At 40.5% G+C, this 18,166-nt stretch overlaps 1 protein-coding gene across 11 annotated transcripts in view; it reads left to right on the top strand.

Annotated features, from left to right (window-relative positions):
• LOC127574754 (DNA (cytosine-5)-methyltransferase 3A-like) overlaps positions 1-18,166 on the top strand; it is a 416,558-nt gene that overhangs the window by 14,085 nt on the left and 384,307 nt on the right. The gene's annotated exons all lie outside the window — the stretch shown is intronic.

Below are 18,166 nucleotides of genomic sequence, written 5' to 3' on the forward strand. Positions count from 1 at the left end.
TACTGTTTTATGTTCTAACAGCACTGTGGGAGTACCTTTACCAGAAAGACTGCAATGTTTCAAGAAAGTAGCTCACCATCACCTTTTCCAGTGCAATTAGCAATGGGCAATCAATGTTGGACTTGCTGGTGAGGCCAGAGTGTGAAAAATAAATAAGTAAAAATCAAAAACATTTTGTTAATGATAATGCTCCAGTACTTTTTGTGAAGAATCAGAAGTAACTTTTTGGTAAGTTTAATGCAGTAGCTTAATATAAAACTTCATGGTTCGATTCATGAAGCAAAACCAATGTAACACAATTCAGTTGCTGTTGCCAGCACCCATTCTTCGAGGTAAATGGTACCTTGAACACAATTCATGCATCATTTATGTTTTCAGAAATTTATAAGGTCAGTCTAACATTTTTGTTACAAAGAAATATAGGTAGAAAAGAAACCAGATTAAATGAGTTGATACGAACCTGCCAGAGAATTCCATCTTGATGCAAACTTCTGATCGTGACAAACCATACAGCAAAGATGTAACTGTTGAGATACAGTTTTATTGTTTACAGTCCAATTGACTGAGGCTAAAAGACAATTTCTCAGGTTTGGAATCATGCCAGTTGGTTTGAATGGATAATCTACGCCCTATTTTGGTCTGATTTCTGTGGCTGCTTGAGAAAGGTAAAACCTTGATTGATAAATGCAGGGACAGGGAAATGAGCTTCAGATAATTTCCCGTCATTCCTCATTCATTAATTTTGATATGGTAGTTTTGTGTTCGTTTGTGTTCAAAGTCTTAGGACAGTGGACTGTTTCACTTCTTAAAAAAAATACAGATCAGAAATACAGGTCAATTTTCATTTCCATTCATTAGCTTACAAATTAAAATGGAGCAGAGTCTACAATGGTTGGCTTGTTTGCAAAGTCAGTTTTATGCCTGGTGGTAAGTTGGAAGCCTGCCTTGGTATTCTTTTCGATCTTTTGTGGCATTCCCATGCCAAATATGTATATTTTTTTCATGCTTATCTATCTCCACAAAGCATAATGGTTGTATACTGTTTCCATGAATAGAAAGAATCTTTTATGTTTCCACGTGTGGAAAAGGACAGATGCAGCACAGTGGTGCAGCAGCTGGTGTTGCTGCCTCACAGCTCCGGAAGCCCAGGTTCCATTCTGATTTAGGGTGCTACCTGTATGAAGTTTGCACATTCTCCCTGGAACCCCATAGCTTTCCTCCAGGTGCTCCAGTTTCCTCCCACATTTCATGGGGTTAATTGGGTACTGCAAAAAATGCCCCTCGTGACGATGAGGGGCATTTAGCTTCCAGCTTTAATGTTTCTATTACAGATATTTCCTTTACAAGTTCTGTTCTGTTAATTACATTTTTGTTTCTTCTAACTGTAAAATATGCCATCCCATGCATTCTTCGTATTCTTTATACAGGAAGTATGTTTAAATTAACCCTTACCATGCCGTATTATACTCTTTAACTTAGTTCTTCTCAGGATCTTCCTACAAATTTCAGGGTTTTGACCCATCAGCTTGGAGTCGATTACTTATTGCAGTCTAACTGATTTTAGCCCATCCTCATCTATTTAACTCCTGGCCTTGCACTAGTCCCTCAACGAGGTGTCCGGTAGCAAGACTGAAAAATTATTGTAAATATTCACCACTCAATCAAAGTAAACAGCTTGAAGCTATTTTTACACTATTAATTGAATATAAAAATGCTCTCAAAATGATTTTGATTCCTTGTAAATACAAGCTATTCTGGTCTTGTGTTGATTATTTGTGAAGCTGACTTTGGAATATGAGGGTGCACTTGTCCTCTCTCCTCACCAACACTTGGTAGCTAATTTCATGCCATTTAATTGCTGTATTACTTTTGTGTTTGTTTGATTTTCTTTTCATATTTTCAGTCATCATTCCTTTCCTGTTGGAACTATTGAATCTCTGTAGAATCATAGAAATTTTTACAACTGAAAGGGAGGCTTTTCAGCCCATCAATTCCATGTTAGCTTCTTGCAGAATAATTTACTCAGTCCCATTTCTCTGCCTCTTCCACAGAGGATGGAAAATTATTTTCTCTCAAGGGCCTATGAATTCCATTTGAAAACTCTGATAATTTCCACCACCCTTGCGTGCAGTCATCACCACTTCCTGCATAACAAAATATTTTCGTCACATTGCCTGCATCTTTTGCCTGGCACTTTAAGTTATTGTTCATGGTCCTTGAACGAATAGGAATGGGTTCTCCTTATTTAGTCTGTCAAAACCAATTAGAATTTTGTATATTCCGTCAAATGTCCTCTCAAACTCCTTTGCTCCAAGAAGAACAGCACAAACTTCTCCATTTTAATTTTCTAGCTCAAGTTTCTCATCCATGGAACCAGTCTAGAATTTTTTTTTCTTCACCCTCTCTTGAACTCTACAGCCTTGTGATAGAATTGTATATAATACTCCAGTTGTTAGCTGGCTAGTGTTTTATAAAGCCCAGAATCCCATATTTGTTACAGTGTGTGGTCTTGGCTATTTTCAAAGGTTTGTATGCACATATACTCTAGTCGCTCTCTTGCTGCACACCCTTTTGAACCTGCCATTCAGTCCATATTGTCTCCTTGATCTTTCTGCCAAAATGTATCACTCATGCTTTTCTCTATTAAATTTCACCTGCCACTTTATCCAATTCGCCAGCCTGTTTCTGCCTCCTTGTTGCTTTTTACTGCTTGGTTTTTATGATTTTAATGTATTCAAAGTGCAGGGTCTTCCAGATGTAAATTACATCATATGGCAGACCCAAAAGAAGCTGTGCCCACAAAATAACTGACAGATGGCAAAGAGACGTTCAGAAACATTCAAAAACTATTAAAGTTAACCAAACTATTAAACTTTTGAAGCATATTGTTAAGAGTTAACAAAAGGTAAAATGCTTCAATGCTTAACAACAATTAAAAACATTTAATTAAACTCATTTGAAATGGAAATAATCTAAAGTCATGTGAAACTGTTCCTCTCCAGTGAAATGAATGGAGTTGCTGTTTCTAGGCCTGGTTTAACTGGCACAAATTCAGCAGGCAGATTCCACAATGTAAATGCGGGGGAATTATAGGAAGTTGGCACTCTACTGCTGGCCTGATGAGGAATCCAGCATTGGAGTGTCGTTGGCAAAACTCCATTGGATACCTGTTGCGAAATTTGGGACTTCTGTGTTTGTGCAGGAATCTCAAATCTCTTGAGGCTTTTTGATAATGGTTCCACCTGGACTGTCTCATATATATTTTCCTTGTGACATCCAGTCAGCTGTTTATTTGTGCATATATTGTTCTTCGGGATATTGTTTCCAGCGTCAATGATTTGATCTCTGTGTCATTATTATGCCATTATTTTCAGTTGAGTTCAAAACTTGGTCTTGAGTCAAAGGACATTGTTTCAAACCATCTTGCTCCGTCTGCTAGTAAACTACACACAAGCAGAATATTAGTCATGACCGGAGCAAATTATGGAAGTCTTTTCTATGAGCAAATCGTGCATTATTCTCCACTCTGTATTTTGTGGTGAATTCCCTATTATTCCCAAAATCTCACACGATGCCCTTTATTTGCATGTGCAGCCTATGTTTTGGGAATGCTTACTTTATTTGTTGAACTTTTTTTCTGGTTATAGATTTATTAAGTTCTTGAGTTTTTAATTAAATGAGCTACATGAAAAATGTTCAATAATTCATATTTTAGGCTCCAATATTTGTTTTACTCTATGTCGTCATTTTGGCAGCTTTTCAATATTGTGTTGTTAAAGGGTGAGGAAAGACTGATTCAGCATGTTATTCAATGGTGGTTGTGGTCAAATGAGCAGCATGTTTCAGAATTACATCAAAGACTATCTCTGATCTGTGGCAATTTCAACATATGTTTGAATTGACTGTAGTAATACAATATATCCTTTTTAAATGTAGAGTTTGTAACACTTATTAATTTGTTTTATTTTTATTCATTATATTTCTTCATTTTTGTTTTAAGAATTATTATGGTTCCTGGCAATCGAGAGATGGAAGGTTCCAGATTCAGTCCCTGGTCTTTTGTCAATCAGTTGATCTCAGATTGGGGCAGATGCAGTCACCTTCATCACAGTTAAATTAGGGAGGATAAAAATTTGATTTAAGTGCACTCTTCTGATTGTCCCTACTGAGTTGTCATTTGTTGAGGAGAGAATCAAGCTCACCTCCCATAGTTTCTCATGCAAAGATAACCCAGCACACTTTTCTGTCTGAATTCGTACATGAAGAATGCTAATTTGACAGAGTAGAGGCATAGAATCAACAGGGGCCAAAACCATCAGAAGAAAGGGGGTGGGTGAAAAGTGATTTTTAAAAAAATATTTTTAAAAATTATTTCCTCATGTCTATTAGTCTTTTTTCCTCATTCTTTATATTAGCCTTTCCATAAGGTGACTTTCCACAATTATTCTCCATGTCCCAATTTCTAATGGTTTTGATGTATGATGTAAAAATGTGCTTAAAAGATATAAACTTAAAGACATATACACTTGATGATAGCAATGATATACCCGGATGGTGTTGTATACTTATGAGGCAGAGACTCTGTAGAAAGTGTTATAATACATGTGAATAAGATTGGATGCATTGATGCCTGAATGGCCTGGTAGCTTAGAAGCATGGTATGGAAAAATATGTGAGGAGTAGAGTTTGGGAAACTGGTCAAACCATGAAGGATTTGAGGAATTATTGTGGCTTGAGAATACTCTTGGTGGATAGAATCTGGAAGAGGTAGAACACAGGAACATGAGTAAGCCGATGCAATGATAGCACTGGGAAATGTAGCCTGAGAAACAGATAAGAGTGAAGTTGGTGGGTTTATGACACTTCTTAGAAGTGGTCATGACTCTGAATTTTCTGCCCATGTACTGAGGCCCATAATAATAGTTATCATTGTGTCAGCTATCACTTTGGGGAACTGCTCAAGGTTCTGAATGACAAGTAAAATTCACACTTTCTTCACTATGTGAAATTTATTTTCTGCATTGAAAGGATGAGTATTAACTAATACATTCATTTACATTTTGTTGTAGTTGAGATCTGTGCCTTAATTCAAACAAATTATACTTTTTTCAAAAAAAAACTTAAAAGTCAGTTCTGTCCTTTGAAATGTACAATCTGTGTTTAAATTTAGCTGGATTGATGGGATAATTGCTCTCTGGTGGAAAAACTGACTGGAACAGTTGTTATTAAGATTAAGTTGTGTGCTTCGAGGTCAAGTGAAGATTACTCTCATATTAGCTTTTTAAAAGTGTTAATACCTTTTACCAATGTAGGGCTTCAGTGCTTTTATGCATACATGTCCAGTTTTCATCAGAGATGTGCTTATTACATATATAAAAAGAAAATACTGCAAACACTCAGCAAGTTAAGCAGCATTAGTGGAAAGAGAAACAAAAGTTAATATTTTAGTTTAAAGAACTTTTGTCAGAACTGGGGAAGTGAGAATCACATAGCTTTCCATCTTCACAATATGTTCCTTCAGGAAGGCCCTTTTCTCTCTTTTACCTTCTGGGAGAAGATACAGGAGCTTGAAAGCCTAGATGTCCAGACTTAAGAACAGCTTCTTCCCCACTGCTGTAAGACTCCTGAACCAATCACCTCTTTTACACCTCTTTCTTGGTGATGTTGCCACGTTCTCGTACTCTCTCGGTTATTCCACTCTTGTCACTTTACTTTTTATTTGCACTACTTCAGATTGCACAACACTCTTTGCACCATTCTGCTGTTTTGCGCTCATCATGGTTTTTATTGTTGTATTTAATACTACCATGTATACTGTTACTCAGTGAGCTTCATGTGAACAATACATTTCATTGCACCCAGGTGACATTGTGAAGCATAGTGTACCTTTAATTGTTCTACTAACCCGTTTGACTTAGTCTCACCCTATCATAGGTGTTCACTTTGTCCTATACATTTCTCCTGCTACCTCCTCTGCAACTTCAAATTATCTTATTTACCTGCCTTTCCCAGTCTTGAAATATTAACTCTGTTTCTCTTCTCACTAGTGCTGCCTTATCTGTTCAGTGTTTCCAGCATTTCTGTCTTTATTACATGAGATAAAACACATTCGTTTTAAGTTGCAGAGAAGGCAGAGGGAGGGATTGGTAGAACAAAGGGAATATAATATAAGATGTTTAAAAGCTGTTATTATCCTTAAGTATTGCATTTTTATTGAAAAATATAGCAACATTTCATTTCAGGAATCTTACTTCAAGGGAGGTGCTCTGCTGAGAGGAGGTCACGAAACTCTAGGCAAAATGTACTTGCTGCCAAGTGAGATCATTATATTGTTGGAGTAGTAAAGATTATAGAATCATAGAACAGTACAGCACAATACAGGCCCTTCGGCCCACAATATTGTGCCGACCTTTAAATCTCGCCTAAGACTATCTAACCCTTTCCTCCCACATATCCCTCTATTTTAAATTCCTCCATATGCTTATCTAGCAATCTCTTGAATTTGACCAATGTACCTGCCTCCACCACCACCCCAGGCAGCACATTCCATGCCCCAACCACTCTCTGGGTAAAAAACCTCCCTCTGATATCTCCCTTGAACTTCCTACCCATTACTTTAAAGCCATGCCCTCTTGTATTGAGCATTGGTGCCCTGGGAAAGAGGTGCTGGCTGTCCACTCTATCCATTCCTCTTAATATTTTGTACACCTCTACCATGTCTCCTCTCATCCCCATTCTCTCCAAAGAGTAAAGCCCTAGTTCCCTTAGTCTCTCCTCATAATGCATACTCTGTAAACCAGGCAGCATCCTGGTAAGTCTCTTCTGCACCCTTTCCAATACTTCCACATCCTTCCTATAATGAGGTGACCAGAACTGGACACAGTACTCTAAGTGTGGTCTAACTAGAGTTTTGTAGAGCTGCATCATTACCTCACGGCTCTTAAACTCAATCCCACGATTTATGAATGCTAACATCCCATAAGCTTTATAAACTACCCTATCCGCCTGTGAGGCAACTTTCAGGGATCTGTGGATATGAACCCCCAGATCCCTCTGTTCCTCCACACTCCCCAGAATCCTGCCATTAACTTTGTACTCCGCCTTGGAGTTTGTCCTTCCAAAGTGTACCACCTCACACTTCTCCGGATTGAACTCCATCTGCCACTTCTCAGCCCAGCTCTGCATCCTATCAATATCCCTCTGAAATCTTCGACAATCCTCCACACTATGCACAACACCACCGACCTTTGTGTCATCTGCAAATTTGCCAACCCACCTTTCTACCCCCTCATCCAAGTCATTAATAAAAATCATGAAAAGTAGACGTCCCAGAACCGATCCTTGTGGGATTCCGCTAGTCACAGCCCTCCAATCTGAATGCGCTCCCTCTACCACAACCCTCTGCTTTCTTCAGGCAAGCCAATTCTGAATCCACGCAGCCAAGCCTTCCTGGATCCCATGCCCTCTGACCTTCTGAAGAAGCCTACCATGTGGAACCTTGTCAACTGCCTTACTAAAATCCATGTAGGCCACATCTACTGCACTACCCTCATCAAGCTGCCTGGTCGCCACCTCAAAGAACCCTATCAGGCTTGTGAGACATGATCTGCCCTTCACAAAGCCATGCTGGCTGTCCCTGATCAGACCATGATTCTCTAAATGCCCATAGATCCTATCTCTAAGAATCCTTTCCAACAGCTTGCTCACCACAGACATAAGGCTCACTGGTCTGTAATTCCCTGGACTATCCCTACTACCTTTTTTGAATAAGGGGACAACATTTGCCACCCTCCAATTCTCTGGTACCATTCCCGTGGACAACAAGGACTCAAAGATCCTAGCCAATGGTTCAGCAATCTCCTCTCTCGCTTTGCGGAGCAGCCTGGGGAATATTCCGTCAGGCCCCGGGGACTTATCTGTCCTAATATTTTCTAACAGCTCCAACACATCCTCCCTCTTGATATCTACATGCTCCAGAACATTATCCTTACCAACACTGTCCTCAGTGTCATCGAGGCCTCTCTCCTTGGTGAATACTGAAGAGAAGTGTTCATTGAGGACCTCACCCACTTCCACAGCTTCCAGGCACATCTTCCCACCTTTGTCTCTAATTGGGCCTACCTTTAGTCTCGTCGTCCTTCTGCTCCTCACATAAGTGAAAAATGCCTTGGGATTTTCCTTAACCCTACTCGCCAAGGCCTTTTCATGTCCCCTTCTTGCTCTCCTCAGTCCCTTCTTAAGTTCCTTCCTTGCTACCCCATATTCCTCATGAGCCCTATCTGATCCTTGCTGCCTACACTTATGTATGCTGCCTTTTTCCCCCTAACTAGTTGTTCCACCTCTCTTGTCACCCATGGTTCCTTCACCCTGCCATTCCTTCTCTGCCTCACTGGGACAAATTTACCCCTAACATCCTGCAAGAGATCCCTGAGCAGCGACCATATCTCCATAGTACATTTCCCTTCAAAATTGTCATCCCAATTTACACTCGCAAGTTCTAGCCTTATCGCCTCATAATTTGCCCTTCCCTAATTAAATATCTTCCTGTCCTCTTTGCTCCATTGTCCATGACAATGCTAAAGGTTAGGGAGTGGTGCTCACTGTCCCCCAAATGCTCACCCACTGAGAGATCTGTCACCTGATCTGGTTCATTACCGAATACTAGATCTAATATGGCATTCCCTCTAGTCGGCCTGTCAAAATACTGTGACAGGAATCCGTCCTGGACACATTTAACAAACTCTGCCCTGTCTAAACCTTTGGTACTAAGCAGGTGCCAATCAATATTTGGGAAGTTGAAGTCTCCCATGATAACAACCCTGTTATTCTTGCACCTTTCCAAAATCTGCCTCCCAATCTGCTCCTCATTATCCTTGCTGCTACTGGGGGCCTATAGAATACTCCCAGTAGAGTAACTGCTCCTTTCTTGTTCCTTACTTCCACCCGTACTGACTCTAGAGAGGATCCTTCTACATTATCCACCCTTTCTGCAGCTGTAATAGTATCCCTGACCAGTAATGCCACCCCTCCTCCTCTTCTTCCCCCCTCCCTATCCCTTTTAAAATACCGAAATTCAGGAATATTCAGTATCCATTCCTGCCCTGGTGACAGCCAAGTCTCTGCAAGAGCCACAATATCATAGTTCCATGTATTTATCCAAGCTCTCAGTTCATCACCCTTATTCCTGATACATCTTGCATTTAAGTAAATGCACTTTAGCCCATCCACCTTTCTACTTTTACACCCTATACTCTGCTTCTCCTTCCTTAAAGCCTCTCTATATGTTAGATCTGACTTTACTCCATGCACTTCTGCCACTGACCTACCCCTCCGGTTCCCATCCCCCTCGTAGACTAGTTTAAACCCTCCCGAACCACACTAGCAAACCTGCCTGCAAGGATATTGGTCCCCCTCGAGTTCGGGTGTAACCCATCCAATCTGTACATGTCCCACCTTCCCCAGAAGAGATCCCAATGATCCAAAAATCTAAAACCTTGCCCGCTGCGCCAACTCCTCAGCCACGCATTCATCTGCCATCTCCTCCTATTCTTACCTTCACTATCACGTGGCACTGGCAGCAATCCTGAGATTGCTACCCTTGAGGTCCTGTTCTTCAGCCTTCAGCCTAGCTCCCTAAACTCGCTCTGCAGGACCTCATCCCTCTTCCTACCTATGTCATTGGTACCAACATGTACCACGACTTCTGGCTGCTTTCCCTCCAGCTCAAGAATGCTGTGGACCCGATCAGAGACATCCTGGACCTTGGCACTTGGGAGGCAACATACCATCTGGGATTCTCACTCATGCCCACAGAACCTCCTGTCTGTTCCCCTGACGATTGAGTCCCCTATCACTATTGCCCTCCTCTTCTCCTCCCTTCCCTTCTGAGCAGCAGGACCAGTCCCAGTGCCAGAGACCTGGCTTCTGCTTGATCCCTGTAGGTCATCCCCCTCAACAGCATCCAAAGTGGAATACCTGTTATCGAGGGGAACAGCCTCCGGGGTCCTCTGCACTGTCTACCTGTTCCCCTTCTCTTTCTCTATCCTGACAGTCACCCATCTCTCTGTCTCCTGGGCCCTAGAAGTACCTGCTCTAAGGGGGGGAGGGGTGACTGCCTCCCGATGCACAACATCTACATAACTCTCTCCCTCCCTGATGCTTCGCAGTGTTTGAAGCTGCGACTCCAGCTCGTCAATTCTGAGCCGAAGTTCCTCCAGCCTCATGCACTTACTGCAGATGTGGTCACCGTGCACCACAGCAGGGTCCACTAGCTCCCACATCATGCAGCTTCAGCCATCGCCTTGCCCTCCATCTGAACTATTTTTTTCCTAACTAGCTGTAGTCTACTTAAAAGTTATAACAAGAACAGTAAACCTTACCTTTACTTACCAGCTACTCACCAGTGTTGTTGCAGATGGCCTCCACCTCTCGATGCCGAAGAGAATGATAGATAAGTGGATCTCGCCTCGCCCGTTACCGCCTAAGCCCGTTGAGCCAAAGCCCAATCACTCTGCTACCTCTCACTCCGCTGCCTGCTCCGACGCTGCCCGCTGGTTATGGCAGTCTTTTTAAACTGCTCGCACGCTACCCGGCCTGCGCAGTCTTGTCCCACTATTCCCGATTAGAGAAAAAAACACTTAGCTGCTCCAAAGTTCGCCGAAACGAAACCACCGAAGTGATACTATTATGATACCATTTTCCCTATTAATTTGAGCGTAGGTTGATATTGGCATTTAAATTACTAGCAAATAGTCTTGAAAATACCTTCTTATGCTACAGCACTAATTTTAATTTGAACCTGTATATTGTGTTGGTGGTAATGTGGGATGTTGCCTTGCTTTGGGCACAACAGTCACATCAGAAATTGAAGACAACATTATTTTGCAGATATATGTTAACTTTTTGAAGTGCAGTTGGTAATTATGAGCATTGAAACCCAAGAAAAACTCTGTAAATGTGGTCAAATAGTATTAGATTTTATGGAAAGTTTGATTTTCTTCTGAAATAAAAATACAAATAATAAAACACATGGATTAATTTTTGAGGAACAGAACTGGAAATCATCAAAGCTCTGTGCAGAATCTCAGCTAGACCATGTTTAAAATGTTGTGCATTGTTTTATCCTCCATAACCCAAGAAGGATGTAGGACAAGAGAACGTGCATATGAGACATAAAATCATGATTCCAGAAGTGAGAGCTTTTAACCATTAAGAGAAACATTTTTTTCTCTCTGGATAGAAGGCTGAGGAGTGATATAGCAGAGATCTTCTGAAACTTCTGCATAAAGTTGGATAGAGTCATACAGGCACTTTGGCTCAACTGGTCCATGGCGACCAAGATGCCCATCCAAGCTAGCCCCATTTGTTCGCATTTGGCCTATATCCTTCTCATCCTTTTAAACCTTTCCTATCCATTTACCTGTCCAGATGTGGAGAAGGTATTTGCATTTGTGGGAGTCGGGGGGGGGGGGGTGGTGGGGTTCATGGGGGGAAGTTGACAAAAGGGGATATAAATCTGAGAAAGTTTACAACACTGAAGGAGTTCAACCCTTCAGGCCCTTGCTGATCGATAAAGATAGCTCCATGGGTGAAACGTCATAAAAAGCAAAAAGCTCTATAATGGACAGGACAAAGCTGCTCATGTGATTAGCACCCAATCCACCACCTTAAATATTTAGACCCTGCTTTACTTGTGCACTGCTGGTGTACTTTTACAGCTCCTCACAAATGTCTACCATCTAGAAGGGTCAGTAATTTTGAAAAGTGATGAAGTTTTCTGCTTCCACCTTCCTTTTAGCCAATGAGTTCCTAACCCATACCAAATTTTGGATGAAAGGTAATTTCCTCAACTCTCTTCTAATCCATTAAAGTGTAATAATTAACCACAAATCCTAAAAAGAATTCAGGAGAATTATGTTTACACAGGGAATGGTAACAATGTAAACATTGCTGTATTTTTATATCAATATGGCAGATGGGCGTTGCAGCAGATCTTAATTTATTGCACCTTAATTTATTCCATGTGTCCTTGAGATTATGGTCATATGATGCCTTCTTCATTTGTTGCAGTCCATGAGTTGAAGGTGCTCTCAAGATGCTTTTAGTTCGGGAGTTGACCCAGCAATGATGAAGGAAAAACAATCTATGTCCAAATGGCGGGGAACTCGTTGGTGGTGATGTTCCTCGTCTTTCACCCCAACTGTAAACCTTTAAAGTGTAAAGAAAAATCTATGCAATCTCTCCCAGTGATGAGCAAAGCCCTCATCCAACTTTGGTGATATCATCTTAAAAAAAAATCATTCTCCACCAGTTTATTAATTTGCTCCATTTCAATTATTCTGCCACTTCACTGAATTCCACTGCAAATTATTTGTCATACTGCTTGTTTGAATCTAAAACTAAAGAAACAGAAATCTCCCTTAAATAAATATTTGGAAGATCAAAGCCATTGCCTTTAATCTCCATCACAAATTTTCTTCGCTAGCAACTGCATTTGACTGAATCAGATTATTAGCAAATTTGGTGCCGTGTTTGAGCCATGGTATGAGCTTCGGGTCATATATCCATCCCATCACCTACTTCCACTTTCTTTGGGTAGACCCATTCCACCTGGGCTCATTTATTGCTCATCTGTGCCTTTACTTACCTCTAGCCTTGATTATTCCACTCTCTCCAGTTTAGCCTCTTGTCTTTCGCCCAATATTCTGCTGCTGTCATCCAAAACCTTGTTCACTTGTTATGTTTTTTCCATTTTGACCTTAATGCATTAGTTAAAGTGAATGTTGAATAATGTGTGGCAGTGAATGCATTGAAATGTGCAGCGACAGAAACGTGTTGAAAGTTAGTTTAATGGGAAAAATTACTAATTGGAAGGAATACAAAAGTGAAACCAGTGCAATGAGTGAATTGTTTCAGGACTCACTGAAGTGAACAGTGAAGTGGGGGTTGTTGGTGAAAAGGAAAGTTGCAGATAAACTGAACCAGATAGGTAAAACATAGCCAGATGATGTGATGCCATTGGCAGATGAAGCATTAGAGATCACAGGTTGTCCCCGGGTAACCAATGGGTTCTGTTTTTACAGACATTCTTAAGTCAAAATATACAAAAATCACTCATTATGGTAACCATATCTCCACAGAATTGCAATGGCATGAAAAGCATACAAGATTGATAAGGAAGAACAGTTACTAAAAGTGGAGAGATAGAGGAAAGTAGTTCTACCATTTGTAGTAATGAACATTTGTACGTAGGTCGGACTTTTGAATTTAATAATATGATGAAAGTTTATTTGTATGTAGGGGTGTCCATAAGTCGGGCATTTGTACCCGGGGATGGCCGATTATACAGAAACGTAGATGCTGGAATATACACCGTGTGCTGCTTGTCAATCCTCACAGGGAGAGGATGCACACAGGGAGAGGATGTAATCAATCCAGATAAATTTTTAATTTGTTAATCAAGTTAACTGATTACTTGATTGATCAGTTCATTTTAACTTATAATTCTTAATTTACCGTATATAATCTGATACTTGTTCAAATTCCGTTGGTTTCCAGTGTTTGTTGGAGAATCTATATGTTGATAAAATACTCTTTAGATTGACAGGTAGAATTTAATTAAAAATGCAGGTTATGTTTTGCATAATGTGTTGTTATGGAATCATTTGGAGTCTAATTCTGTGCATTGGCTACCTTGTCTTCTGATGTTGTATTGTTAGATTTGGCCAGCTTTGTGTCCATTCCATGCAAATATTAGTTTGGCTCAACTGGTTCCATCCACCTTGCTGAATTAGATAGCTCTGAGTTTTGAATCTCTACTTCAGGACTTGGCTACATAATATCAGTTGACACTGGTGCAGAACTGAAGAAATGCGTCATTATCAGATGTCCCAACTTGTAGATGGACTTTTCAATTCTGTCCTAGTTGGACTAAAAAATAAATACAAAGGATTTTTTGAAGATGAAGAGCAGAATATTTCCCTGACCATCATTCTGCCATTAATCTAATTTCCTGCTTATCAGATCTCATGACGTATCAATGACTACCAGATATGCTTGCTTAACAGTGGTTATTCCACCCCAAATGTAAATTACTCACAGTGAATACTCTGGGGACAAATTTCAAAATATGGCATATATAAACTCGGGTTCTCTGCATAAGAAAACACATAATAGGAGACTTTTCTTTGCACACTGCTTTTACATATGACAGATTTCCTGGAATTCTGAAGCCTTTTCACCAATATAAGTTGGGAACTTGATGGAATACACTCATTATTTTGGGATGAATGTAGCCCCAACAAATCTTTGGAAGTTCGACACCATCCAGGATGGAGCAGCTGCTTGATTGGCATCCTATTCACTACCCTAAATATTACTTCCGTCCACTTTCAGCATACTGAGACTGCAGTGTGTACCATCTACGAAAAGCACTGCAGCTATTCACCCAGATTAGTCTGACAACAATCCTCAAGTCCCAACCTCCTCCAGTAAGAAGGACAAGGACAGCAAGCGGTTGAGAATGATGTGACATGGAGGTTCCCTTCCAGGTTGGAAGTGCACAAATGTCATCACTTTTTTAGATTCACAGGACTTATTTCTCAGCAACTTCATTCCTTATCTAAAACTCAGGAGTTCAGCTTCTCTTCAGGTTAATTTATAGACTGTCTCTTTGCAGCGTTGATGCTAAGCATAATCAGCAGAGGTAATTGGAGTTAAATGTTCAGTGAAATCAGGAACAGTTCAAAATCCAGTGCAGTCTGCCCAAATGAAAATGTCTTAAGCCTGCCCGTTACAATGTTTATTTTGAAGGTTTAAGACTCTCTTTCAAATTGTATGTAAGTATGGATGTTTGGTATCGCCTTGATCTTTTCCAGTCACATAAGCAGAAAATTTATACACATCTGGGACAGAAGGATTTTTTCACCTAAATTCATGATTCAGTATGTTAATTTGGACTGGCTTGTGTAATAAATTAGAACACGGTCTTAACACCTTGGAGGCCTTTGGCTCAAAATACAGCTCTAATTAACTGGGTTAACCTGCTCTCTCTGGTAATTTTGAAATGTTTTAGATGTGAATAAACTGGTTCTTGGTATGGGGCTACTCTATATTTCATTATTTTTATGCAGCTGTGCTTGTCGATAAAAACAGGCATGTAATATAAGCACATTAACCAGTCAAACATGGAAGTTAATTGTCTGGAAATGCTCCCTATGCTTCTCTTTTGTTTTGTGATACATTACCGGTAGTAATATAAGCCATGGATAAGACAATCATGTCCCACTCTTAAGTTACAAATTTACTTGTAGTTTAGTCTTGTTTATTGCTCTTGAATGTGACTTTCTCTATTTAAAATACATTTAATTAATTAACTTACGACCCATTGTGTTGATGTTAGTGAGATATTTGCCTGATCAACCAGTAGCTTCCATGAGGGGACTGGTTCTGGATCCTGTACATAGAACAGTGCAGCACATTCCCTGCCTGTTTATTCGCCTGTCTAAATGTCCCTTAAACATTGCTGTCGTATCTGATTCCACCACTTCTGGTTGCACATTCCAGGCACCTACTGCCCTCTGTAAATCTCCTTTACACTGTTCCTTCTCACCATAAAGTTATGCCCTCTGTCAATTTGCCTATTTGTGAGGCCTGATTGACTTCGCTTCTACTGTGCTTGCAAGCAGTGAATTCCAGGTGATAGCCACTCAGTGCAAGCAAAAAAATAGCTATTTGAAACAGCTTCCCTATGTTTACCCTATCTAAACACATAGTATTCTTGTGCACCTCCACCAGATCTCCTCTTAACCTTCTCTACTCTGAAGAGAATAACTCCAGCTCTAGTTTAATCTTGTATCCAAAATCTTTAATTCCTTGAACCACTCCAGCAAATCTTTTCTGCATGCACTTAGTGATCTTGACATCCTTCATGACCTGAATGACACAATTTCATTCACCCATGACCCTTGTGGTGATTGCTAAATATTGTTTCCTTGTTGATCAATGCCTCTATTTTAAAATTCCCAGATCCCTCCATGGTTTTGACAACCCCCACTCCAACAGCCCGGTGAACCCCTCCAACTTTTTTTCTGTAATCTCTTGTGGCTCTGCAACCTTCTAAAACATCTGCACTTCTCCCATTCTGGTCATTACTTTATTCACAATTTTCCTTGTTCCACCTATTGGCAGTATGCCTTTGCCTGACAAAACCCCGAGCTGTTGAATTCCTTCCCTGAAACACTTTTTCAACTTCACTCCTCTCCTTTTCAGAGAAAATCTATCTTTTTCATCTAGATTTGATTTAAGCTAATCCACCCTGTTCTCTCTGAGGCATGATGTCAAATTTTGACACTCTTTTGGAAACACTCTTTTGAATTGTTTCAGGATATTTTGCGACACCAAAAGTACTGTATTTTTAAAAAAATTTAAATGGTTGGAAAATCAGGTGTAATGAACCAGAATTTCAATAGTTAGGTAGGCATCCCACTGAAAGTACAAAGTCTAAAAGTGAATACGTCTGGTAACTAACTGGTTGTTTACATTCCACACTAAGGAAGGGCTGAACCGAGTTGCACAGATTTTAAATAGTTGCACAATATGGCAGGGTAACTTAACACCCTGAAACTCAGAATTAAGATGATCTGCTCAAACAATTTGAATGTAAACGCAAAGTGCCTGCAGAATAATGGTATGCTGCATGCTTTATAATATTGGCAAAATATGTGAGAATTCCAAGCTGCACCTCCTACTGGAAGATGCAGAAGTTTAAGAGGTGAAGATGGACTGCTGGCTGCAATCCAGACAGCCCCCTTTTTACTCAAGCTAAAGTTGATCAACCAACTCAACAGTGATGCCAGTGACCTCAAACGCAATTCCCTCCTCACTAGCAATTCTAAACTCCTTAGCTTCCCGTCTTCACTGCCTATCATATCCTTGTCTTGGTAATAATGCAAAAATCCAGCAGAAAATACATATTCCTTTGCAAATTTATGAAATAATTCACGCAGAATTCTGCACAAAATTAGAATAATTAGCCTTGTGTGTTCCCTCAACGTTTTTTCTGCTTTTGCCTATGCAAGTCCTCCTCTGAGGTGCTGTACAGTGATGTAATTTGCTGAATTGCAGTGAAGAAGGCTGCAAAAGGCTTCATAAGAGTGGGTTTGAGCAGTCTGGAGCCATGGAGGGTCAGCTTCATTCTACACCAACTCCATGTGGGATGGCAATCTGAACTGACTAGCTAATGGCCAACAACTGGAGCAGTGGTGAAGTGATAGATTTGTGAAAGCTGTTGTAGGAAAGAGGATAGTGGGCTTGTGCTCCATGAAGTCACTGGTGCTCACCCAGAGTGCACTTCACTAGTGCTAGTAATGTGTTGAAGAACATTTTGGTGGATTGCTGTGATGCCCTGGAAACTACTTTGCACAATGAACACAACAGCCTATGATAGCATACATCTGAGGTCTCATTGAAGCACTCGGGCACTGTGTACTTGTGCTGAAATGGGAGCTGAGAAATTAGCCATCAGAAGCCTGGTTCCACAAGTGTTATGGAGTTGCTAAAGAAAGACACCTGTGTCAAGTAGTTGCGGTACTTTTTTTGATATTACATGCAGGCTTTCTAGCAGGGCTGCCTAATGTACCAGGTATTTCAATGGGTGAATGAAACAGCCTTCCTTCTGTAGTTCCTAAAGTCCTTATCTGACCCTCCTGCAGCAGTACTTCTGAGTGTCCTTGTCCCTGCAGTGAAATGGCGTATTTGCTCTTTTTTTCTTCTGCCCTAGAAGCAGCACAGTTGTGCTTGGTATCTCAATGTGCGGAAATCCTGTCTGTGAACCTAAAGGTGAAATTTGCTGTTCTTAGCTGTCTAAAGTGGAAAAAAAAAAGCTCAGAGGTTGGGTTATGATGGTGAAGAATGAAGAGAATATAAATGTATGTGTCTGCACTATTTCCAGCTTGTAAATCAGAAGAGAGTACAGAATGAAGGAGTAGTGTCATGAAATAAGGAAGATTAGTTGGAAGGACATCTTTATCTTCAATGAGTTCATCTCCTGCTGGAGGTAATGGTCACTGCAGTGGTCCATTCCACAATGGTTAGGACCCTTCCCATACGCTTTGGTTTCCTCATGCTGCCTGTGGTTGGTTGTCATCTCCTCCTGCAAGAGGGTGAA

This window comes from Pristis pectinata, chromosome 10 (assembly GCF_009764475.1).
Source record: "Pristis pectinata isolate sPriPec2 chromosome 10, sPriPec2.1.pri, whole genome shotgun sequence".
NCBI classification, from domain to species: Eukaryota; Metazoa; Chordata; class Chondrichthyes; order Rhinopristiformes; family Pristidae; genus Pristis; species Pristis pectinata.